A 27,100-nucleotide genomic window follows, 5' to 3' on the forward strand; every position below is an offset into this window, starting at 1 on the left:
AGTATGCCTAAAATGATGCAGTTAGTATACCTAAAATGATGCAGTCAGAAACCATCAGGAGGAAAAAAATGTAATACTTCCAGACCTACTACTCCCACAGTGATATCAGATTTAACATGAGCAGCCATGCTCCTGAATTGCAAGAACAATGATGATGACAGAATAAATTCTATTATGTGAAACCACCAACATATTGTCAATAATGTAACCCTATGTTTGAAGTAATTTGCTCCTTTCCATCAAAATTAATTGTTGACCTGGTTTTTACGTATTGCGTGAAGTGTGAAAGGATATTTATTTGCCGGATGTTCTATTTATAGAATGGCTTCTAAATGTAGTAAAAGGTACTGTGTTGTTCCAGTGCTCTATTTATAGAACAATCTGTATTTTCATTTTTTAAAAAAATTTATTTATATGTGATGCTGAGAATCTAACCCAGTGCCTCACACATGCTAGATAAGCAAGTGCTCTACCACTGAGCCACAACCCCAGCCCTGTATTTTCATTTTTAATGATAATAAAGAATGTATAACTTCTAGATTATAACTTTTAATATATTTAATACACCCGTGCCAGTTTCATTGAAATATTTACAGAACTGAAATCTTAGGACTTTAATAGGTTAATGATTATGGGGTAGTTCAAATGATATATTTTATATTGGCTAAATTGCAATAGTATGTGTTTATATGTATCAAGACATTGGTCCATTTCATCTAACATGTTAATTTTGTGTATACAGTTGTTTATCGTTTTCCCTTTTTATTTATTTATCTGTGGGGTCTATATTGATAGTCCCTATTTAATTGCTCTTATTGATAGTATATTCTCCTTTTTTGTTTTTGACAGTCTTGTTAGAAATTTGTTAGTTTTATTGACCTCCACCAAAAAACAAGAACATTGATTTTTCTTTTGTTCATTTTTCTGTTACTTTTTGATTTCAAATTTCATTTTTTTCTGTTCTTTATTATTATCTTTTTCTTGCTTTGGGTTTAGTTTACTATTTTTTAGTTTCTTTGTGTGGGAGCTTAGATTTTTTGATAATTTCCCTCTTATTTAGTGATATAAATTTCAATCAGTGTTGCTATGTCCCACACATTTTGTTTTTTTATTTTCATTTTCCTTTGAGACTTCCTCTTTGACCTATGGATTATTTAGAAATGTGCTGTTAGAGTTTCTTGTTATCTTTGTTAATGATCCCTACTGTAATTCCATTGTGTTGAATTATATTAGAGAAAAAAAATTTCAGTTCTTAAATTTTTTTTTGAGGTTTGTTTTATAGTCCAGGATATGGTTTATGTTGGTATATGTTCTGTATGATATACTTGATTATATGACATAAGTTGAAAAAAAAGTATGTTCTCCTATTTTGTGGTTATTATAAGTGTTTTATAAGTGTTTAGATTTTTTTGTCTGGTAGAATTGTTAAATTCTTCTGTATGCTTGCTGATTTTATGTCTAATTTTTTCCAATCTTAATATTTTCAGTGGAGCAGCTTTTTCTTTCTTCTCCTTTAACAAGTGTGTATATATATATATTTTTTTTTCTTGTTTTTTTATTGTTGGTTGTTCAAAACATTACATAGTTCTTGATATATCATATTTCACATTTTGATTCAAGTGGGTTATGAACTCCCATTTTACCCCATATACAGCTTGCAGAATCCCATCAGTTACACTTCCATTGATTTACATATTGATATACTCATGTCTGTTGTATTCTGCTGCCTTTCCTATCCTCTACTATCCCCCCTCCCCTCCCCTCCCCTCCCCTCTTCTCTCTCTACCCCCACTACTGTAATTCATTCCTCCCCCTTGTATTATTTTTCCTTTTCCCCTCACTTCCTCTTGTATGTAATTTTGTATAACCCTGAGGATCTCCTTCCATTTCCATGCAATTTCCCTTCTCTCTCCCTTTCCCTCCCACCTCTCATCCTTGTTTAATGTTGGTCTTCTTCTCGTGCTCTTCTTCCCTAGTCTGTTCTTAGTTACTCTCCTTATATCAAAGAAGACATTTGGCATTTGTTTTTTAGGGCTTGGCTAGCTTCGCTTAGCATAATCTGCTCTAATGCCATCCATTTCCCACCAAATTCTATGATTTTGTCATTTTTTAATGCAGAGTAATACTCCATTGTGTATAAATGCCACATTTTTTTTTATCCATTCGTCTATTGAAGGGCATCTAGATTGGTTCCACAGTCTTGCTATTGTGAATTGTGCTGCTATGAACATCGATGTAGCAGTGTCCCTGTAGCGTGCTCTTTTTAGGTCTTTAGGGAATAGACCGAGAAGGGGAATAGCTGGGTCAAATGGTGGTTCCATTCCCAGCTTTCCAAGAAATCTCCATACTGCTTTCCAAATTGGCTGCACCAATTTGCAGTCCCACCAACAAGTGTACCCTTTTCCCCACATCCTCGCCAGCACTTATTGTTGTTTGACTTCATAATGGCTGCCAATCTTACTGGAGTGAGATGGTATCTTAGGGTGGTTTTGATTTGCATTTCTCTGACTGCTAGAGATGGTGAGCATTTTTTCATGATTGAATATTCCCCTTCAGGTTATTTTCTTCTGTTGCATCAGATTTTCTTCCATGTGGTGGTTGGCTCTTCCTTCATTCAAAACACTTTTAGACAAAAGGGAATGGATTTTGTTCTTTTCCTCTCCACCCTCGCTTGTTTTGGGTTAGCTTCCACATACCAGAGAGAACATTTGGCCTTTGATTTTTTGGGGGGATTGGCTTATTTCACTTAGCATGGTATTCTCCAGTTCCATCCATTTACTGGCAAATGCTGTTATTTCATTCTTCTTTGTGACTGAGTCATCTTCATTGTATTTTAATGACTAAAACTGAAGGACAGCAAGAATGTGATATAGTTTCCTATTGGGATTATTGTCATTTACCACCATGCTAAGCTTAAAGCCTTTCATCATAGTGAATGAATGAAAGAGTAAGGAACAGAATTTCTCCAGCTTCATCTTTAGTAGAACTGAATATTAATAGAAATAACTGGTTTCCAGTCAGGCATGTTAAGGAGTTTAGAAATTACTTCTTCATTGTGACATGTAAAAAGCTGAACCAACTAAGAAATCAGCTAATCTTAGGACACTAAGAAAATTAAAGTCACATGGCTGTTCCCAAAATTGGAAAGACAAAAAGAACAGGAAATCACAGCTGATCAAAACAGGAACTCTTGAACAAAACCTCTGTGGGAATTAGTGCCACACTGGAAAACCTAGACAGTTTTTGACTTTTGCTAAAGGTTTGTTATGGAAAAGTCTGAGGGACAAAAACTTAGTGAGATCATAGTTGCAGGGTGATCCTACTTTTCTGAATATTACCTCCAAACCTTGATCAGGTTGTCATGATAAATATTAGAGAAAATCCCCTCATGGGTCTGGCAAGGGGAGAGGAAAAGTAACATTTTGAAATATGCTAGATTAATGTGTTCTTAATCTGTCCTTGGAGGAAACTATTTAAGCAAACCTTAAACTGTATGTGTGTATTTAATTGTACTGAGGATTAAGCCCAGAGCCTTGCACGTGTCAGGTAAGCATGCTGTACAACCGAGCTGCATCCTCTGCCCTTTTAAAAATTTTTATTTTGGAACCAGATCTTGTTAAATTGACTTTGATAAAAACTCCAGCAGGCCAGGCCTGGTGGCACACACCTGTGATTCCAGCTACCTGTGAGTCTAAAGTAGGATTGCGTGTTCATGTTCAAGGCGAGCCTGGGCAATTGAGCAAGCTTTAAGCAATTTAGTGAGACTCTATCTCGAAATTTAAAAAGGGCTGGGGATATGGCTCAATGGTTAAGCACACCTGGGTTCAGCCTGTAGCTCCAAAAAAGGAAAATTCTGAGAAGTCAAAGAGGGCAAAAACACCTTACCTATAAAGGTAAGAATTAAATATAAAGATAAGAATTACATTGAACATTTTCTCAGATAACATTCAGACAGAAAAAATTGAAATATTTCAAGTGTTGAGAGAAAAATTCTACTAACCCTGTAACTTTGTACCTTGCAAAATGATTCCTTAAATATGAAGGAAAAATAAAGATTTTCTTGATTGAATAGAGGTTGAATGAATTTGTTGATAGTAGGCCAACATTGTAAGAAACGTTAAAGGAAGTTTTTCTTTTTCCTTTTTGTTACTGGTGGCTGGAGTACTGGGGGTCGAACCACTGGTGTGTACCACTGAACTACATTCCCCTCCATTTGAAATATGCTAGATTATTATTATTTTTTATTTTCAGACAGAGTCTTGCTAAGTTGTCTAGATTGGCCTTGAACTTGTGATCCTCCTGCCTCAGTCACCCAGGTAGCTGAGATTATTGTCATGTACCTCCATGCTAAGCTTAAAATGTTCTTTAGAAAGAATGAAAATTGTATAGGTCAGAAACAAGGATCTATAGGACTGTCAGAGAAGGAATAGGTAAAGGGAAAGTAGAAACATTTTATTCTTAATTTATATAGCAGAAAGGTTTGTTCAGTATTACCCACAAGGTATTTGATTGTGTTTATGTACATATAATATACATGTGCTTATACATAAGTGAAATGAATAATGGGAATGATACAAGGAATAGGAGAGAAGAATTAGAATTACTTGCATTTTGTAAGGTATTTGCTCTAAACACAAGATTGTATAATGTTATTTGGAAGTGGACTTGGAGTAGTTGTAAATGTATGTTAAAAACTCTCAAGACAACCACTGAAAGAGTAAAAATTATTTTAAAAGGATAGTTGTTATGCTAAGAAAGGAAAGTGGAATATGAAATGTTCAATTGAAGCCACATATGCAGAAAAAGAGTTGAAAGAAAAAAAAATAGGAACAAGAACAGGGAAAATAAATAAAAAACAGTCACAAATATACTGGGTATTAATTCAGCTGTATCAGTGGTCACTTTAAATGTCAGTGATCTAAATATACCAATTAAAAGAGTATCAGAATGGAACAGATGGCAAGATTCAATTCTGTATTATCTAAAGGAACCCACTTTAAATATGAAGACAGATTAAAAATAAGTGGATGGAAAAATATCAAAAGAAAGTGTGACTGGATATATTGATTTCAGAAAAAAGTGATTATCTGAGCAAGAAAAGTTATCAGGAATAAAGTGGGTCATTGCATTATGATATAGGGGTCACTTTTTCAAGAAGGCATAACAGTCCTAAATGTATATATTTGGCTAACAATGAAACATTGACAAAAATGTTCCATTATAAGGTAAAAACTGACAGTACTGTGCTAGAAGTAAAGGAGAAATAGATTAGTTCACTAATTAGAGTGAAGACTTTAGTATCCCTCTATCAGAAGTAGAAAGATTTGGAGGCAGAAAATTAGTAAGGGCATAGTTTGGTTTAACAACACACTATCAGTCTCAACTGGGTGTAATTGACATTTATAGACTACTTCATTCAATGATAGCAGAATACATTCTCTTTTCAAGCTTATGCAAAATATTCTCTAAATTAATCTATATTTCTGGGCCATAAAACACTGTTAACGAATTTTAAAAATATAGAAATTTGACACTGTATTCTCACATCACGATGGAATTAAACTAGAAATCATTTACAGAAAGATAGTTGAAAAATTCAAAGTATTTGAAAATTAAATAGCATGCCTCTGAACATCTGAGTCAAAGAGGAACTATGAAGACAAATTTTAAGATCTTTGAACTACATGAAAATGAAGATAATTAAAATATGTGGGATACTGCAAAAGCTATGGATAGAAGTTTTTATATTAGAAAATAATAAAGATCTAAAAATCTAAGTTTTTAACTTAGGAGACTAGAAGAAGAAGAGCAAATTGAATTCTGGCAGAAGCAGCCTGGGGATATAGCTCAGTTGGTAGAGTGCTTGCTTAGCATATACAAGGCCCTGTGTTTAATCCCTATCACAGCCACCAAAAAAAAAAAGAAAGTAAAATTTAGAGCAGAAACCAAGACATCAACAGATAAAACCAACAAAACCAAAATCTGGTTCTTTTGAAATATCAGTAAAGTTTAGAGGCCTCTAGCTAGGCTAAGAGAAAAAGACAGAAATTAATAATAGACCTGAAAGAAGGGACATCACTATAGGTCTTAAAGACATTAAAAGGATAGTAAAGGACTATAATAGTAAACTATGTCCATAAATTTGATAACCTAGATGAAATGAACCAATTCCTTGAAGAACTTAATCTGGATCAGCCTCTATCTATTTAAAGAAATTGAATCAACTAATAAAATAGAAAGTTTTAGGCTCAGATGGATCCCCATGAATTTTACCAAACATTTGAGGGAGAAATCATATCATTTCCTGCAGTCTCTTTTCTTACAAGATAGAAGCAGAGGGAGTACTTTCTAAATCTTGGTGAGAAGCATTACTCTAAATGTAAAATATTGACACTTAAAAATCCTAGAGAACATTGAATTTGGCAAATAATTTTTTAGTTCACAACACCAAAGATGTTGTAGGTGAAAAACCTTACTGACCAACATCTCTCGTGAACATAAATGAGAAATTCTTAATAAGATAAAATTGAATCAAATTCAGTAGTGTATAAAAATAATGATATGCTAAAATAAAATAGGATTTATCCCAGGCATGCATTCGTGATCCAGCATACAAAAATTGCTGTAATCTATCATATCAACAGGCTAAAGAGGAAAAATTATATATGGTCATGTCAGTAGGTGCAGAAAAAATATTTGACAGATTCCAACACAAATTCATGATAAAAACCTTAGTAAACTAGGAATAGAAGGGAACTTCTTTAACTTTAAATATAGAACATGTAGGGGTTGGGGAGATAACTCAGTGGCAGAGTACTTGCCTAGTATGCTCAGGGCTCTGGGTTTGATGTTTGGTATGATGAGTTCTTGTGCATGGTGGGGGTCGGGTGGGGGGGGATAAGAAGGAAAAAAAGACATCTACAAAAAACCTTATCTCTACAAAGGACAAAAGTTTTCTAAAATCAGATTGTGTTGATGGTTGCACAAGTTTGTAAACATACTGAAAAACACTGAACTATAGGTTTTAAATGTGTGAGTTATACAGTATATGGACTGTATCTTAGAATTGTGGGGATCAAGGTGTGGAAGAAACCTAGTAACTAGGTTAGCTGTCGGTGTTGGAATGTGTATGGAAGATTAAATGTAAGTATTATTTGAATGTGGGGAAAAAATTCAACTGTACAGCTAACATTATACTTGTGAGAATCTGGAGGTGAATATCCCAGTAAGATCAGAAGCAAGTTAATGATGTCCCCTTTTACCATTCCTTTTCAACATCACATTGGAAGTCCTAACTAATGCAGTGACATAAGAAAATGAAATAAAAGAACTTACTTTCTTTGCAGAAGACATAATTATCTATGTAGAAAATTCAGTGGACAAAAAAATCACTCTTGGAACCAATAAGCAATTATAACAAGATAGCAGCATATTCAAAATTAATATATAAGAGCAAATGTTCTTATATACAAGCAATAGACAAGGGGATTTGAAAGTTAAAAAAAATACCCATTTCCATTAACATTCTCAAATATGTATACATAGGTATAAATTGATAAAATTATTCACAAGATTTTTATAAAAATGTCAACTGATGAAAAATTAAAGAAAATCTAAATAGATATTTCATGTTCATAGATAAGAAGACTATGTTTTTAAAATATTATTTCTCCTGACTTTATTTACACATTCAATGCAATTCCAATCAAAATCCCACTGATTTATTTTGTACGTATTAACAGATTGATTTTGAAGTTTATATGGAGAGGCAAAGGGCCCAGAATTGCCAACTCATAACTGAAGGAAATGAACAAAGATGTTTTATACAATGAGGTTTTATACTGCCTGACTTCAGGGCTTACTATAAAACCCTAGTAAACAAGATTATGGCATTGGTAAAAAATTAAAATAAACAGATCAGTAGAATAGAGTAGAGATCATAGAAGCAGTCCTACATAAATGTAGCTAACTGATGTTTGACAAAGGAGCAAAGGCATTATAATGGAGAAAAGACAGGAAAAACTAGATATCCCTATGCCAAGGAAAGAAAAAAAACCTCTTTATATAAATCATAAAAATATCATAAAAATCAATCCAAAATAGGGCGTGGTTGTAAATGTAAAATATAGACGCATAAAAATCCTAGAAGAGAATGTAAAAGAAAATTTACATGACATTGAGCTTGGCAAATGATTTTTCAATTCACAACATCAAAGGCAAGCTTTGTGATAGACAAGAGAATTTTATTCAGTGCCAAATAGAAATGAGCTATCACATCATAAAAAGACATGCAGTAATCTTATATTACTAAGTAAAAGAAGTCAATCTGAAAATGCTACATATTTTATGATTCCTGTATGACATTCTGGAAGAGGCAGAATTATGGGGACAGTAAAAAGACCATTGGTTCCAGAGGTGGAGAGAAAGAACAGAGATTTTTAGGACAATGAATTTAATCTGTGTTACATAATGGTAAATGTCATTGTCAGTTTGTTCAAACCCATAAAATGTACAACACCAAGAGTGAACCCTAATATAAACTGGATTTGGGGTGATGAAGATGTGTCGATGTAGGTCATCAGTTATAACAAATGTACCACTCTGGTGGTGGTGTACTGTTTATAGGAAAGGCAATGCATGTGTGGTGGCTGGGGCATATGGTAAATCTCTACTTTCCACTCAGTTTTGCTATGAACCTACAATAACTCCTTTAAGTTAGAAAATGTTAAAAAAAAAAAACCACAAATAATTGTTGTAAATAATTGATACTTAAAATAGTACTTTACTAATATAAGGGTAATTAAAATGCATTTAGTACTATGGCAGAGGTGTTATTTCTGATAATTTTAACATTAATTGTTAATAAAAGAAAATTAATAGCCACAATTAGACTGTCATTAAAATCATACTCGGTAATAGGACAATAAAAGCACATATCTCTCGTCGGGATGCTATGAAGATTGAATTAATATATGTAAAACCCTTAAAACAGGGCGTTATACATAGTGAAGTACTTGGTAATTATTAATTAGTAACAGAATATTGCATGATGAGTTCCTGATGGTTGGTTGATTCTTTTCTCCATCTGTAGGAAGTTGACTCTGTCCCACTGAAGTGTTGGGCCTGTGCAAGAGCCCTCTGAAATTCCTCTCTAGGGACTCTCAGCTTCCTTCCCAGAGCATCAGAATGGCTAGTATATTTTCCTCAAGTAGTGATGATTTGAAATGAACTTTTAGTCCTTTGTGATTTATGGAAAATTGCTTTGCCCTTTACTTTCTTTTCTTACCCTCTCATTCCTTTTTTCCCCTAAGCAGCAATTCTGGATTAATTTTATTATTATTATTATCATTATCATTATTATTTTATTACCAGGGATTAAACTCAGGGGTGCTTAAACACTGAACCACATCCTTTTTTTTTAAAATCTATTTTTTTTTTAAAATCTGAGATAGGATCTTGCTAAGTTGGGAGGGCCTCACTAAGTTGCTGAGGCTGGATTTGAATTTGTGATCCTCCTGCCTCAGCCTCCTGGGCTGCTGGGATTACAGGTGTGTGTCATAACATGAGAATGTTGCATGATGAGTTGGACTTAATACAAATGTCATATTCTCTCCTATGTCTGTCCTTTTGAACATGCTGTTCCCTATGAACAAAATTTTCTTTTCTACCACCCCTGTTCTTTTTTTGTAGATCATACTAATGCTAGCATTAAATGCCCTTCCTTTAGGAGATCATTCCTAACCATTTCCTAGAAGATTGGTTTGTATCTTTGTTATGATTTCCCTTTACATTATTGTGGTCCATCAAGCTTTCCTTCCCATTTCCAGTTGCTCTAGAGACTGATTTCCCCTAGTGATCTGATGTGTTCATTGCTGCATCCCTAATTCTTGGTATGCAGCAGGTTCCCCATAAATGTTTTTTACATGGATGAAAAAAATTATTGGAGAAAATGTAACATAGAAGTTGGTTAGCATGATTTCAGCAATTGCCCTTGTTTATAAAGTTGTTATTTTTTCTGTAAAACTCTAAAACTCAGAAGCCGATTTTTGTCATAAGATAGCTTTGGAAAATTCTGCAGTTCTTCTAGATCAATCTTTAGAACTTGGTGAGTTTCACTAGATACCTTCATTCTTCATTTTGGCTTAGAGGTATGCCATCATTTTTTTTCCCACTTCTCTTCTTAATCATGGTAGAGTGATTTGCAGTATCCTGGTGATCATACAAGCCAAGGAATTATAAAAATATTTTGGGCATAATCAGCTATTTACTTTGGTAACTTTTATTTATCTTTAGAATTTCAATTCTTTTTTTTTTTAAGAGAGAGAGATAGAGATAGAGAGAATTTTTTTAATATTTATTTTTTAGTTCTCGGCAGACACAACATCTTTCTTTGTATGTGATGCTGAGGATTGAACACGGGCCGCATGCATGCCAGGCAAGCTCGATACCACTTGAGCCACATCCCCAGCCCGAGAATTTCAATTCTTTTTTAAAAATATTTTTTATAGTAGATGGACACAATACCTTTATTTTTTAATTTTTATGTGGTGCTGAAGTTCAAACCCAGTGCCTCACACATGCTAGGCAAGCAAGAATTCTACCAAGTGAGCTACAACTGCAGCCCTAGAATTTCAATTCTTATGAGGAATGAAAAAGTTATTCACTGGCAAAATAATTAAGATCCAGATGGAAAGTACCTTCATTTTAGTAATTTCTGAAATTTCTTAGTTATTGCTCAAAAATTAAAATCATAGCTTTTCTTCTGAGATAAAAGATGATTTGCAAATGACTGAAAAGCTAAATAAGACTTAGAAATTAAGTATCAGGCAACTGAGGTAAAGAAGGGCCAGTTACCTGCTATAGCTCCAAGTTTATAAATGAGTCTCCATCAGGGATCCATACACTATCAAATACAACCTGCTACTTATTTTTGAATGATGCATGAGTTAAGAGTAATGTTTTCATTTTTAAATGGGTGAAAAAAATCTCAAAGAATACTAATTTGTGTTACATGAAAGTCAGGTGAGATTGTGATTTTAGTATTTGTGAACAAAGTTTTGTTATAATATAGGCACTCTTGTTTTCTATATATTGTGTAATATTGGCTACTTCCAGTGATCTTTATTGAAGACTAGCCTTTTCCTAGTGAAATGAAATAGCATGTTTGTTATAATTCAGGTGGATTTTTATTCATGAATTTATTTTTGGACTTCTGTTCTACTGGTCTCTTTGTCTGCTTTTGTAACAGTGCCATGCTCTTTTTATTATTGTAATTTTCAATACATCTCAGTATCTGGTAGTTTAAATGATCTAGTTTTGTTCTTCAAAATCATCTTAGTTCTGTGGCTGGGGTGTGGCTCAGTGGTAAAGCGCTTGCCTCCCACATGTGAGGAAAATAAATAAATAAATTTTAAAAAATACTGTGTCCATGTACAACTAAAAAATATTTTTTTTTAAAAAAAATGTCTTAGTTCTACTAGGACCTTGAATTTCAATGAAAAATTTGCACTCAGCCTCAGTATCTCTCCACCTGTTACCCTTCCCCTGCAGCCCCCTGGCTCAAAAACAAAAAGACAAACAACCCAATAGCTTGCTAGAATTTTGACTAGCTTAGTATAGAATCTGTGGATCAATTTGGATATATTGAACATTTTTCAGTATTGAAATTTCCAATACACTAGCCAGAGTGTATACTGCCATGTATTTAGGACTTTTAATAATTTTACTCAGAATGCTTTTATTGTTTATGTATAGATGTCTTAAATATCTTTTGTTAACTTTTTAAGGTCTGATAATGATACTATGGTTATATTTTTAAAAATATTTGTAATTTATAAATACACACTAGACCATTTATAGATAAAATGATATGGTTTTTCTTGATTTGCTTCTGATAATCCAAAGGAGTGGCAAGAAAGGGGAAGGGGCAGAATAGAGGAAACAAGGTTAGCCATGAGTTTATAACTGTTGAAAATGAGTGTTGGATATATGGGATTAATCATATTATTCTTTTTACTCTGTGTATTTTGGGATTCCCCATAATAGTTTTTAAAAAGTGTAATGGGCTGGACATGAGGATACATACCTGTAGTCCCAGATACTTGGGAGTCTGAGGTGGAAGGATTGCTTGAGTCCATGGCTTCAAGACTAGCAAGAATGATATAGCAAAATAATAATAACAACAACAACTGTAGTTGATTGAAATACACAAATATTTAAGAACCCAAGAATTCACAATAAATCTTTAAAAAATACCTCATAGGCACCAAATAATTATTTTGAAAACAATTGGTAAATTAAAGCAAAAACCCTTCGACCATTTGTTGTTCTTTTTCTGTGTAGATTATATCCCAGGATTACCAAATAGGAAAGTTTTATTTGTAGAAGAATTACAGCTTAATTTTTTAATAGCTGGAGTTTCAGGGCATAGTAGTACATGTCTGTAATCTCAGCAACTTGAGAGGAGGCAGGAGGATTGCAAATTCAAGGCCAGCTCAGACAACTTAGCAAGACCCTGCCCCAAAATAAAAAATAAAAAGGACTGAGATAATTAACAATAGCCAAGTTATGAAACCAGCCCAGGTGCTTCTCAGTAGATGAATGGATTAAGAAAATGTGCTATGTGTACACAGTTGAGTTTTACTTAAACATAAAGAAGAATGAAGTTATGGCATTTGCTGGTAAATTAATGGAACTGGAGAACATCATGCCAAGTGAAATAAGCTAGACTCAGAAAATCAAGGGTCAAGTGTTTTCTCTCATGTGAGAGCTACAATGAAGTAAAGGAAAAATGGTCAGATTTTTTAAGGATAGAGGGGGAGGGTGAAGGGAAGGGAAAGAGGAGGAAATGTAGAATGAATTTGACAAAATTACACTATGTAAATATACAGTAGTGAATTCTTTTTGTATATGCATGAAACACCAGTTAAATGAATGAATGAATGTAACATGTCAAAACTGATCAAATTACATACTTCAAGTCTGTGCATTTTATTTTATGTCAGTTTTACCTCAGTAAAGCTATGAATGAATGAATGAATAAATTAATTAATTAATGTAAGGCCAGTAGAGTAGAGGAAGGGGAATAGGGGAAGGGAAAGAGGAGATACTGGGGACTGAAATGGACAAATTAAATTCCGTGTATGCATGGTTATGTCAAAATGAACCCAAGTATTATGCATGACTATAATGCACTATAAAACTTTATTATTATTTTTTAAAAAGGCTGGGGATGTAGCTCAGTGGTAAATCATTCCTGCATTCAATCCCCAATCCCTAATACTACCCTCCCCTTCCCACAAAAAAATCTGGCGAATAAAAGAAACTCACCATAGTGCAACTCTTAATATAGTAATGAATCTAGATGATAAACAGTCAGACTCATAAAGCTGTTAGATGAAAATTTGTTGAGAAATGGGTAAAATATAATGGATAGAATAAAATATATTAAGAATCTCTTTGATTAAAACTAAAAGCTCTGAATAGAATACAAAAACCAAGTATCTAAAGACTCTGAAAAGTAAACAATAGCAGACAGTTTCGGAAGGGAAGAGAAAATTAGAAGATTAGCTTATGTAGTAGTGAGCTTATAATTTTTTTTCTTTATATGACCTAGCTTTAACAGAACAGTTTGTTGGATTGTAGCACTACACATGGGATGGAGCTATTAACAAGAACTCCAAGAGAAAACCCTTATTTCTAGCCAGAGGACAAGGAAAAGTAGCCTTCTTCTTTTCTCTCCCCATTTGCCCTCAGACCATCTCCACTTGTCAAGTTTCATTGCCATGGTGACACCAGCTCTTAAAACTCTCAAGAGAAACCATCTCTGGCCAAAGGAATCAAGAAGATGCCCCTGAAAGCCAGGGCATGATTTGGAAATTTCAAGAAGTGAGCCCTAAATTGTGTGTCTGAGCCCACAGAGCTGTACATCCAAGCTGTACATGCACAGAACAGAACCAGAGAAACATAACCAAGACTTAGAGTACGAACTATGATTTAAGCCCTTGCACATACTGCAGACTTGTCCTTGAGTGATGCAGGCAGAGGATGAATCCAAATAGTAAGGTACAGGCTTTGAAAATTTAGTTGACTTTGGTTCCACCACCTACAGAAGGCAAAACAGAACTTGCGGTCTAAACTTAAAAATTCTCCAGAGGATGTTATTAGAACCTAGAATCTTGTAGCCTAATATTCAGAATGTCTAGAATATAATCCAAAATTGCTTGACATACAAGCAGGAAAATCTGACCATTTCTTACTGGGGGAAAAAAAAAAGACAATAAACAGATGTCACCTTTGACCCTTTGACGTGATACAAAAGATGAATTATCAGAAAAAGGTAATTCTGTAGTAGCTCCTGCTCATGAGGTAAGAGTAAGTACTTAAAATGAATAGAAAGACAGATCATAAATTTGTAGGATTTGCTTCTAAGACTCCAGATTTTCCCTATGAAAAATAGAAATGAAGCTGGGTGTTGTGGTACATGCCTATAATCCCAGCTACCCAGGAAGCTGAAGCAGAAGTATTGCAAATTTAAGGCCATACTGGGTAACTCAGTGAGACACTGTCTCAAAATAGAAAGGGCTGGGGTTGTAACCTAATGCTAGAGCACCCCTGAGTAAAATCCTCAGTCCAGAAAAAGAAACTATTAGATGAAGGAATTAAATAGAAATTTCAGAACGGAAAAATATAGTATTTGAAATATAATTTACTGCATTGGCTTATCACAGAATGGAGAGGACAGAGGAAGAAAGTGAACTTGAAGATAAATCAGAAGAAATATCATCAAAAAAAAAAGAAATATCATCAAGTCTTACATCTTCTGTATAAAGAAAGAGCATGTTTCTTCTGTAGTACTTATTAAGTCCGTACTGCACTCTGTGAAACCGGGTCCCAAGCCTCTGGCTGGTGAATTAGCATCCTCCATCTACACAGCCTCATAGCCTCATATTCCTTATGTGCTGCAGAGATCTGTCTGTGTAATTGGAGCCCATCTACCTTGCCACTCCACAGATTCAGAAAGCGTCTTGGCCCAACCCTATCTCAGACCTCATCATTTCATGGGTAGGGACCAGATGATCAACTAGTGGATTAAAATAATAATCATCTGTGGGACTAAATATACCCATGTGTGTTTTTCTTTGAAAGCCTTGAAAGTATATAGGGACAGAGATAAGTAGAAATGGATAACGTGTAAATCAGATTGTAACATCTTATAGTTTAAAGAGAACAAATTTATCTTTAACACAGGCTTAGAAATAATGATTACTTTAGTGAAGAATAAATGATTTATGGTTGTTGTTTTCTGAATGTGTGGTTCAGGATGCTTATTTTAACTCATTTTCAGATGGTTGTAAACTTGCTTGGCCCACTTCACCGCACACAAATGCCTTGGCAGTTTATGTCTATTTTAATGAGTCAAAACAACTGACTTTTTTATGAGGTGATTACACTACAAAAAGTTTGAGGAATACTCTTGACCATGATAACAGATATATTTTTAGTAGCATTTTAAGTGGCTCTAGTGATCTCATGATAGAGTATATATGTCAACATGTTGATGTTAAATTTATTAGTTGCATGTTATTAATTATCTGATGAGAAAGTTCTAAGCCCAGTAGTTGTATAATAATACTTGCTCAAATTTCCTAACAAGTTCCTCGAAGATTTATGACACTAATAAAATTCTGTGCTGCTTTCAGGTTGATACAGTTTACTTGTTTCTTTTTCTGGAGACCTATTTTGGAAATTTGTACACATTTGGCTTTTTAAAACAATAAACTGTTTCACAAATTCTGGGATTTATTTCATCTTGTTTGGAAGTCTATTTGAGGTTTAGAAATCATGTCAATTTTAAAATATCATATAGCAGTTAAATGGTTTTCCAAAAGGAAAAATATGTTCTTATTTTCATTTAGATATTAACAAATTTTCCCATTTGGCACATTCATAGTCTCTTGCTATCATATAATAACAATAAAGTTAGATTTTTAGTTGCAGTTGAACTCAGCAGCCGAAATCATCATCTACTTTTTTTTAAAAAATAATTTCCTTGAAGAAACATGAAAGGAATAGTTCAGAAGTTAAGGAATAATTTAACTATTAATAGATCAAATTATTCTTTAATGTTTCTTTGCTTCAAAATATTTGATTTTGCTTTTCTTATTTTTTTTTAATTTGTTGTTTTTGGATATACATGACAGTAGGGTGTATTTTGACATTTTATATGTACATGGAGTGCAACCCATTACAATTTTGATCCCATTCTTATGGTTGTACATGATGTGGAGTTAAACTGGTTGTGTATTCATATATAAGCATAGGAAAGTTATGTCTGATTAATTCTACTTTCTTCCAAAGAAAGACTTCTTGATTCGTGTTACATAGTAGACATAATAAGACCCTTCAAAGATGTCTCTATTCTGATTCCCAGAATCTGTGACTTGATAAGTTACATGGCAAGAAACAATTAAAGATTGCTAATCAACTAACCTTGAACTGAGATTGTCCTGAATTATGTGTGTTGGCTCAGTGTAGTCACAAGGGTCTTTTAAGTCATAAGGCAAGAGGGAGGCAGAAGAGATATGTGGGCAGTCTCTTGAAGCTTAAAAAGGCAAGTAAACTATTTCTCTGTTAGAGCTTCCAGAAAAGAATGCAGTCCTGCTCATACCCTAATTTTAGCCAAGTGACTCCAATTCATTGAACTGTGAGATAATGGACTAAAACAAAACAAAAAAAAATTTTTTTTAAGTTTGTTGTCATCTGTCACAGCAGGCATAGGAGATCAGTAGTTGGTAGCTCTGTTTAGGTTTTTACAAATAGCATACACCATAAAGTTTTTATAGCAATTAATTGAATCCTGGTTTACATGACAGTTTGATTTTCTGTGAAGATAATTCTAGTTTATTATATGAAAAAGACATTTGTGCTGATAGTATCTTGGGCATTGATGGGCAGATCTTTAGTTACCCAAGGATGTTTGTTTTCTATTTCACAGGAATGGTAAGAAGTCTAGTGTAGCTGGAGAATAGGAAGTATGGGTGTACCGTGAGGATAGAATGGGGGATGAAACTGAAGACATAGATTAAAGCTAGAAAGGAATTTTGGTATTCTGTGATGTGGCAAAACAATCTTCAGAAACCTTGGTTTCAGTTCAAAAAGTTCCTCATTTTGTGTTGTGTGCACATGTTGTGAATACTGTAAATTGGGATCCCTAAGTTTTTATTGTTAGCACTACTTGAGCTATATTTGAGTCGTAGTCATAAATAGCTCCTAAAATGTCTTGTCTACATGATAAATGTGGAAAGAACTCTAGCAAAAAAGAAAGAACAGAGCTTAGACAAATATGAACAAGAATGAAGCATTTCTGATAGAGGTTGTTGAACAACTTGACCAATCATAGACTGCCACTGTGTTTGATTTTCCTGACAATCTCCAGTAACTTACCTTGCTCCTTTGGGTCTTTACTAGGATGTGAAACTGAAGGGCAGGCAAAAATTTGTGAGCTGGGACAATTTTCTTCTTTCTCTTTCTTCTCCTTCCTTTCCTCCTCCTCCTCCTCTTTCTCCTCCTCTCCCTCTTTCTCTTTCTCCTGCTCTCCTCTGCTGCCTCCACCTTAACATAAACAAATTAGAGCTATGTTGCCTTTTTTAAAAAAAGGTATGTTTTTGTCTGCTTGCCTCAGGGATCACGTTATCCTAGCTTATAAGAGAAAGGGATAAGGTACTTGACATAGAGAATATAGGCGGGCAGGGTGGATCATTATTGGTAATGGTGACTTCCAGAATAATAGTGGAGTGAGTGGGAGATAGGAAGAGCACAAAATTGTTGCACAAGAGTTCAGGGAACTGAATTATTTTATATTCGTTGAAAATTGAGAAGGGTAATACTCTTTAGGGAATGAGAGGACTTGTCCTGGGAATTTGTGAATAGCTACAAGAAGAAGGGGATAGTAGATTCAAAGCTGGGATTTTAGAGAGAGGAGAAAGGAAAATAATTCATACATGACAATAGGAATAAGGAAGCTTCCCTACTCCAAGGCATGTTGAATCTGAGTTGTGGAAAAGCAAATAGTCATTATTTCAAAGCTCTCTAAATAGAGCAGAATCCTTAGAGAAGACTGAGGTTTCATTTGGTGTTATAAAAATGAGGAACATTATTGAGGAAACAGGACATTTTGATGATATACTCTAAGTTTCAGAGGACATAGAGAAATGATTTTAGAAATGGGGAAGGAAGGGAACAGGCATCAGTGGAGTGGGGGATATACAGAGTGTATGGAGGAATGACCTGGAAGTCTTAGACTTCTGGTAATTGATATAAAAAGAATATAGAGCACAACAGGATTTGTTTTAGGCAAATTATTGCAAATGTCTAAGGGGGAGAGGTCTATGAAAGGCAGATTTATTAAGAGCAGACACAGATTTTAGGCCTTAATTTTCTCTTTCTGCCATACAAATTACCACACACTTGATGGCCTACAACAATTCATATTTACAGTTCTACAGCTCAGAATTCCAACAGTTGTTGGCATTCCTCTTTCTTATTTGTAAGCTGCTCACTTTCCTAAGCTTTGTGGCTACCTTCCTCCATCTTTAAAGCCAGCATTTACATCTTTTGACCCTTCCTCTATCTGGTATCTCTGACTACAGCCAGGAAAGTTTTTTAAGTTTTAACTCTCATGTGATACATAGGACCCACCTGGATAATTCAGGATAATCTCCACATCTCACGATCTTTAACCTTTTTAAAAATTATTCTGATATGATTTCATTTTATTATTTTTCTTTTATATTGGTGCATTGTGATTATATATAATAGTGGAATTCATTGCTATAGATGTGTAAGTGCACACATTATAACAGTATAATTTGGTCCGTTTCATTCTTAAGCACCTCCCATTTCACTCCTACCCTCCCTTCCCCTTCTCAACTTCCTCTGTTCCATCTCCCTTCTATTTTCATGAGATTTCCCCTACTTTTTTTTTCTTCCTTTTATTCTTCCTAGCTTCCACATTTGAGAGGAGACATACAACCCTTGGTTTTCTGAGTCTGGCTTAATTTCACTTAACATGATGATCTCCAGTTCCATCTATTTTCCTGTAGATGACCTAATTGCATTCTTCTTTATGCTGAATAAAACTCCACAGTCTGTATATATGCCACATTGTCTTTATCCATTCATCTGTTGACAAACACCTAGGTGTATTCCATCACTTGGGTATTGTGAATTGTGCTGCTGTAAGCATGGGTATACATATATCACTATTGTATGCTGCTTTAAGTTCTTTTGGATAAATACCGAAGAGTGGTATAGCTGGGTCATATGGTGGTCCCATTCCCAGTCTTTTGAGAAACCTTCTTACTGATTTCCATAGTGGTTGTCCCCGTTTACAGTCCCACCAACAGTACATAGGTGTATTCTTATCCCCACATCCTCTCAGTATTTAGTATTTATTTGTATTCTTCATGTTTGCCATTCTTACTGGAGTGAGATGAAATCTCACTGTAATTTTGATTTGCTTTCCCTAATTGCTAAACATGTTGAACAAATTTTTTCATATATTTGTTGGCCATTAGAGAGAGGAGAAAGGAAAATAATTCATACGTTGCAACAGGAATCAGGAAGCCTCCCTACTCCAGGGCATGTTGATCTAAGTTGTGGGAAAGCAAACAGTCATTGTACTTTTTGAGATGTGTCATTCAGTTCATTTGCTCATTTATTGATTGGGTTTTTTATTTTTTTGTTTTCATTTTTTGAGTTCTTATATATTCTGGATATTAATCCTCTGTGAGAAGCGTAGCTAGTTAAGATTTTCTCCCTTTCTGTAGGCTCTCTTTGTACTTTGTTCCCTTTCCTCTGTAAAAGCTTTTAAGTTTGATGCATTACGTTAATTCTACATATAGTCCCTGAGTTTTAGGAGTCCTATTGAGGAAGTCATTACCTATGCCTGTAGGTTGGAATGTTGACCCTATGTTTTCTTCTAGCAGTTAGCAATTTTTTGCTCTTAATTTCTAGGTCTTTGATATACTTTGGGTTGATTTTGGTGCAGGGTAAAAGATACTAATCTAGTTTCATCTTCTACTTGTGGATGCCCAGTTCTCTAGCACCATTTGTTAAAAAGGCTATCACTAGGACCATTTTTTCTTTTTCTCTGAAGAATATCATTGGTATTTTGATAAGTGGGGATTGGATTGAATCAGTAGATGCTTTGGTAATATGACTATTTCAATAACATTAATTCTGCATATGCAAGAACATGGATGGACCTTTTATCTTCTAGTGTTTTCTTCTTTCTTAAGTGCTTTATAATTTTCATTATAGTGGTCTTTCACCTCCTTGGTTAGAGACAATGTAAAAAAATTCCTTTTTGAACCTGTTATGATTGGAGTTGTTTTCTTGATTTCTTTTTCAGTGTGGATTCATTATTAGTATGAAGAAAACCTATCAATTTTTTGGATGTGGGTCTGTTTTTTGTTTTTTTTTTTTTTTTGGATTGAACTCAGGTTGAAGCACTGAGCCACATCCTCAGCCCTATTTTGTATTTTATTTAGAGACAGGGTCACACTGAGTTAGTTGCTTAGCGCCTTGCCATTGTTGAGGCTGGCTTTGAACTCAAGATCCTCCTGTTTTAGCTTCTGAAGCCGCTGGGATTACAGGCATGTGCCACTGTGCCTGGCTCTGGATGTAGATATTGTATCCTACTATTTTTGCTAAATTTGTTTATCAGTTCTAGTAGTCTTCTGGTGGAGCTTTTGGGAACTTCTAAGTATAGGATTATACCATCTGCAAACAGGGATAATTTGACTTTCTTTCCTATTTCTTTCCTTGCTCAATTGCTCTAAAATTTTAGGAACTATATTGAATAGGAGTGGTGAGAATGGATGTTCTTATTTGAAGGAAATTATTTCAGTTTTTCCCCATTTAGTATGATATTGGCTTTGTCATATGTAAGTCTTTATGATGTTGAGATAAGTTCCTTCTATGCCTAGTTTCTTCAGTGTTTTTATCAGGCTTGGGTACTGATTTTTCTAAAAGGCCTTTTCTGTATCTTGTCAAGATGATCTGTGATTTTTTCCCCCCATGAGTTTATATGATGAATTATATTTATTGATTGGCATATGTTGAACCATCCTTGTATCTCCAGAATAAATCCTACATAATCATGAGGTATGACCTTCTTAATGTATTTTTGACAATTTGCTAACATTTTAATAAGGATTTTTTGCATCTGTGTTCACCAGGGATATTATTCATTTAGTTTGCTTTCCTTGTCATGACCTTGTTTGTTTGAGTTATTAGGATGATGCTGGCTTCATAAAATGAAGTTGAAAGTGCCCTCTCTTTCTAGTTCATGGAATAATTTGAGTAACATTGGCATTAGTTCTTCTTTATTATTAAAAATTGCTTATTTGTGGCACTAGGGATTGAAACCAGGGACACTTTACCACTGAGCCAAACTAACAGAGAGCCACATGACTAGCTTTTTTTTGGCGGGGTGGGGAGATAGGGTCTCATTAAGTTGCCCAGGCTGATCTTGAACTTGCTATCCTCTTGCCTGAGCCTCCCAAGTAGCTGGTACTGGAGTTTGCCTGTTTTATTGTCCTACTATGTGTGTTGTGAAAGTTTTCAGTTGAAGTCTGTTTTGTATTACTTAAGTCAGCCACTTATGCTTTCTTTTGGTTTCTATTTGACTGGAATATCTCGTTCCATCCTTTCTCTTTCTGTATATGTGTGTCCTTAGATTAAAAGTGGTTACTGATAGGGAAGAGCTTATTACTGACAGGGAGGACTCTCTTGTCCCTCTTTTCCTTTGAGCTGTCTTCCTTTGCATTTTATTGATTTTTTTTGGTATTGTTATACTTTCATTCTCATTTTTTTGTGTACTATCAATATTTTATGATTATCATGGGGCTTTTAAAAGCATAATGATCTATCTTAAGCTAATAACTTATATTGCATACAAAAACTATGTTTAACTTATGGATGTCACAAATTGTGTCCATTTATATTGTCTATTCATTAATACATTTTGTCTTTTAACTTCTATTCTGGAATTTGAAATGATTTATTTATTCATGATTTTAAGGTTTTTTTCCTTTTAGAAATAATTTGTAGAACTTGAAAATTTTTTTGCATTTTTTTAAACAGTTTTAACTTTGTTGTGTTTAAAACTATTTAAAACCCTTTTCATGAAAACAATCTATATAATTTGAATAAATCTGACCTTTTTTTTTCTTGTTTAAACAGAATTTTGAGGCTGATGGTCATATAGAAGAAATCCTTGAACTTATAGTTTTCTGAAGAATCAGTTCAAAAGATCCCCAAAGTACAAAAGGTAAAGGAGGTGCATCTTATAATGCATCACTGAATGACATTTTTCCAGTAAAAAAATAAATAAATAAAATAATCCATGAATATTCTCATACACTACTTTTAGAAAGGGTTTGTTTAAAAATTTGTCTTTTTATGTTAACTTATCAAAAAACATTTGTAGTTTATGGTATGGATGTTAGGTGTAGTTCTGTTCAGATATTACTTAATTTTTATTTGTTCTTTTTAGGTATATATATAACAGTAGAGTATGTTTTTTAAATTTTTATTTTTTAGTTGTCAGTGGATCTTTATTTTATTTATATATGGTGCTGAGAATTGAATCCAGTGCCTCACACATGCTAGCTTAATGCTCTGCTGCTGAGCTACAATCCCAGCCCAATAGAGTATATTTTGACATATTATACGTATATGGAGTGTTTTAGTCATCTTTTTCACTGCTGTAATTAAAGAACTGACTAGAACAATTGTAGAGAAAGAAAAATTTGAGGGCTCATTGTTTCAAAGGTCTTAGTCTGTCGGAGGGTGGCTGCATTCCTTGGGGCTTGAGATGAGGCTGAATATCTTGGCAGAAGAGTGTGGCGGAGGGAAGCAGCTCAGGAAGCAAAGATAGATCTCCCCTTGCCTAATACAAATATATACCCCAAAGCCATGCCCCCAGTGCCCTAACTCCTCCAGCTACACCCTACCTACCTTCAGTTACCAGTTAATCTTATCCAGATATTAATTCACTGATCGGGTTAAGGCTCTCACAGCCCAATCATTTCTCCTCTAAACCTTCTTGCATTGTCTCACACATGAGCTTTTGGGGGACACCTCACATCCATACCATAACATGGCGTATAATTTACTCTAATTAGGCTCCCATTCTTATGGTTGTACATGATGTGGAGTTACACTGGTCATGTATTCATTTATGAACATAGGAAAATTATGTCTGATTCATTCTACTGTCTTTACTATTCTTATTCCCCCTCCCTTCCCTTTATTCCCCTTTGTCTAATCCAATGAACTTCTATTTTCCTTCCTCCCCTTATTGTGTGTTAGCATCTGCACATCAGAAAGAACATTTGGCCTTTGGTGTTTTGGAATTGGCTTATTTCACTTAATATGATAGTCTCCAGATCATCCATTTACTGGCAAATGCCACAATTTCATTCTTCTTTATGACTGAGTAATATTTCATTGTATATGTATACCACATTTTTTAAATTCATTCATGCGTTAAAGGACACCTAGGTTGGCTCTATAGCATAGATATTGTGAATTGAGCTGCTATAAACATTGATGTGGCTGAGACACCTAGTATGCTGATTTTAAGTCCATTGGGTATATACTGAGGAATGGGATAGCTGAGTCAAATGGTCGTTCCATTCTAAGTTTTCTGAGGAATCTCCATACTGCTTTCCAGAGTGGTTGCACCAGTTTGCAGTCCGACCAGCAATCTATGAGTGAACTCTTTGACCCCACATCCTTGCCAACATCTATTGTTACTTATATTCAGATATTATTTTAGATAATGAGTATACAATAGGTAACACCCAGAAGCCACCCTGCTTTTATGAAGATTGCTTTCTAGAGGAAGACAAATGTTTTGTGATTAGTACTGTGCAGATAATTAACATGTATAATGTGGTAGAAACTGATGACTGCTCCCTTTAGGTAGTCCAAGAAGGATGTATTGAGTGGAGTCATTTTAGTAAAGATTGGAAAAACAAGGTAGCATGTGCAGATCTGAGAAAAGAGCTTTACTGGCAGTGGGAACAAAAGTGACTGAATGTAGGATGCTTAAGCAACAGTGCACATGTGGCTGCAGTATAGTTATGTGATGGGGAGAGTAAATGGAGGTCAAGATGGAAAAGAAAATTGGGAGAGAAGCAAATTTACAGTCGAGTATCAAATGTTCTGATTTGGCTAAATAGTGTTTTGGATGCCTTTGACATTTCTGTAGATGTGTCAAAATACAGTGTTGTATATATGACTGCAGTTGAAAATCTGGTCTGAGATCATAGATTTGGAAATCATTTGCATATAGAAGTACTCAAAGTCAAATGACTAGATTAAATTATTTAGGAAGTATAGACAGATTGAGAAGTATTCGACCCTGGCTTGTGCCAATATTAATTATAGGAGAAGGAGCAGACATTAAAATGAATGGGAAAACAGGAAAATGTTCTGTCCCAGAAACCAAGAAGAGAAAATATTTAATAAATCACAGCTACCAAGAGGTCAAATGGTGAGTACAGTAAAACAGCAATTAGATTTGCCACTATGAATGTTTCTGATGAAGAGTGAGTAATCTCATCAGAGGGGTAGGAATGAAAGTCCATGAAGAGCAAGAATGGGAAACCTCCATTTTGAGATGGCAAACAATATGATTAAACTTCACCTATTTTTGAAACTTCATTAAAAGTAAATAATGTAGAAGGATTTCCCAAATAATGTAGCCTCACAGGATAGGGAGAATAGGAAAGAAAACAATGGCAACAAAATGTCAAAACCTGAAAAGCAAAAGGAAGTGTAGTTATTTTCCTGCAGAACTTAAGAGTTGTAAGCAGCTATGGGAAAGCTGAGAAACAAACTTCTTGGCAGAATAAAACCTCAAAATATTTTTGTAAATTGAAAGCAATGTTCTGAAAAAAGGATTGAGGGTTGCAAATCTTTTTAAGAGGACATTGTATTCCATAGCTCGCTCTTATCTCTGAAACAGACAACTGCCCCTTCTGTGATTTAGCAGAATTGTGGATATTTATGCTCTATCAAGGATAAAATAAACAACAAACATAGCTGAGAATGGGAATAAGATTTTGAAAACAGGGGATTTGAGAACCCAGGCTAACGGGTTTTTATACACTTCAAGCAAGAGTGGAGAATATGCTTTTCTGTACATTGTAACTGGCCTGAGAGAAAAGGTCTGAAGATAATTACATTGAGAGTTCCCCCAGAGATATAGTCCAACTTCTATCTCCAAAGTAAAGTTCACAGTCAAGAATCCTTAAGACAAAGCTTCCAGTGATCTTTCTAGTGCTCCCTCCCCCAAATTCGAACCTGTGGCCAGAGATCACTAGATAGCTGAGAAAAACCTCTTAAGTGAGAGACAAAGGTCAAAACAAAAGAGAGAATACCAAGTTGGGGGAAATGGAGACCAGATAGGAAAGTGAAATTAAGAGAAACATAAGCCTACCATTTAATAGTTTCAGAAAGGTCAAAGTAGATTCCGCATCTAGGAAATATGAAATAGAAACAAAGAGAAGTGAAATTAGAAATTTAAAAAAAAAAAACTCAGTGGAAAGGTTGAGGAATGAAACTGGTATGTTAAAGCAAAGAGGAAAAAGAGATAAAAGTGGGAGAGAAGATGTGATACAATGTAACTAGGATCTCTAACATTCAAATAATAGGATTTCCAGAAAGACAGGATAGAGGAAATTGAGGAGAAAAAGAATAGAGAATGATTCAAGAAAACTCCAGAACAAGAGGTCATGAATTTTTCATTAGAAAGTACCTATTGAAATATGAAAATAAATTCAAATGGGACACGTCACTATAAATTTTAGAACACAGGGTGGTTTCCAGGGTGAAAGAACTAATAGGTCACATATAAAGAATTAGTACTCAGAATGACTTTAGGTTTCTTGGCACCATACTGGAATTTTCAAAATGCTGAAGGAAAAATTATTCTTACCCAGCATGTAGTGTCCAGCTAAACTCTTTTTTGGGGGGTTAGGGGGTATTGGGGATTGAACCCAGGGGTGCTTTACCACTGAGCTACATCCTCATCCTTTTTTTGTTTGTTTGTTTAATTTTGAGATAGGGTCTCACTAAGTTGCTTAGGGCCTAATTTTGCTGAGGCTGGTCTTGAACTTGGGATCCTCCTGCCTCAACTTCCTGAGTCACTGGGATTATAGTTCTAACTGAACTCTAGGTTACATACACACTATTGACAGTTTCAGACTTGTGAGGTCTCAGAAAATTTACCTGCCATGTCCCTGTTTTCAGGTCATTATTAAAGGAGTTACTCAACGAGAATAAAAAGTAAACTAAAAAGGTGAAGGCCTGAGTTACAAGAAACAGGTCATGTATCTTAACTAGAGACCTAGTCAATTACCAGGACGATGCTGAATAGTGATGCCAAAATGACAGCTGATCTCCAGGTATAGTAGATAACACCTAGTCCCAGTGTGAATGGAGTAAAAGGTTCCAAGATAAAGAGTTGTGAGAAGGTAAGATCGTTAGAATATAATGTGTTCGAGGATATAGAGAGTAGATTTAGGGTGAAATTTGTGGCTAAATTGGTAATAAGTATGCACAAAGATAGTTAAACAATGAAACAACAACACTGACTGTAGAAATACAGTATAGGACTACATGGCTGGTCTGTGAATTGCATTTACAGGAGTCAACATAATGTTAATTCCAAAACACCCACTTAACCAAAATTATGATATTGGAAAGTTGGGGAGGTGTACATGTGTATGAGCAGTTTTCCTGGGAAAGGGAACAAAAAAAGTGGGACAGTAGCTGAAGGGGGTTGGTGTGTTATTTTGTTTGTTTAGTGTGGTTTTAAGATAAGATATATATGTTAATATGTTGATTAGAATGATTATAAATGGAGAAATTAGTGCTAAGACTGGAAAGTTTTCAGAGATAGCAACAGATAGGATTCAAGAAAACAAGCAGTATCATGTCATTACTAATAAGCTGCACATTTATTTTTAATGCAGGATGTGGTGTTTTATGTGTCAGGCTTCTGTTCCAAAGAGGAACTGAC

General features: G+C 34.6%; 1 protein-coding gene across 5 annotated transcripts in view; it reads left to right on the forward strand.

Annotated features, from left to right (window-relative positions):
• Nucleotides 1–27,100, forward strand: part of Clock (clock circadian regulator) — a 119,964-nt gene that overhangs the window by 19,070 nt on the left and 73,794 nt on the right. For all 5 annotated transcript variants that reach the window (XM_026386463.2, XM_026386467.2, XM_026386456.2 and 2 more), the window contains one exon: nt 22,249–22,336. The gene's annotated coding sequence lies outside the window, so the exon portion shown is untranslated. The remainder of the gene's footprint in view (nt 1–22,248; nt 22,337–27,100) is intronic.

Source organism: Urocitellus parryii, chromosome 10, assembly GCF_045843805.1.
Source record: "Urocitellus parryii isolate mUroPar1 chromosome 10, mUroPar1.hap1, whole genome shotgun sequence".
Taxonomy (NCBI): Eukaryota; Metazoa; Chordata; class Mammalia; order Rodentia; family Sciuridae; genus Urocitellus; species Urocitellus parryii.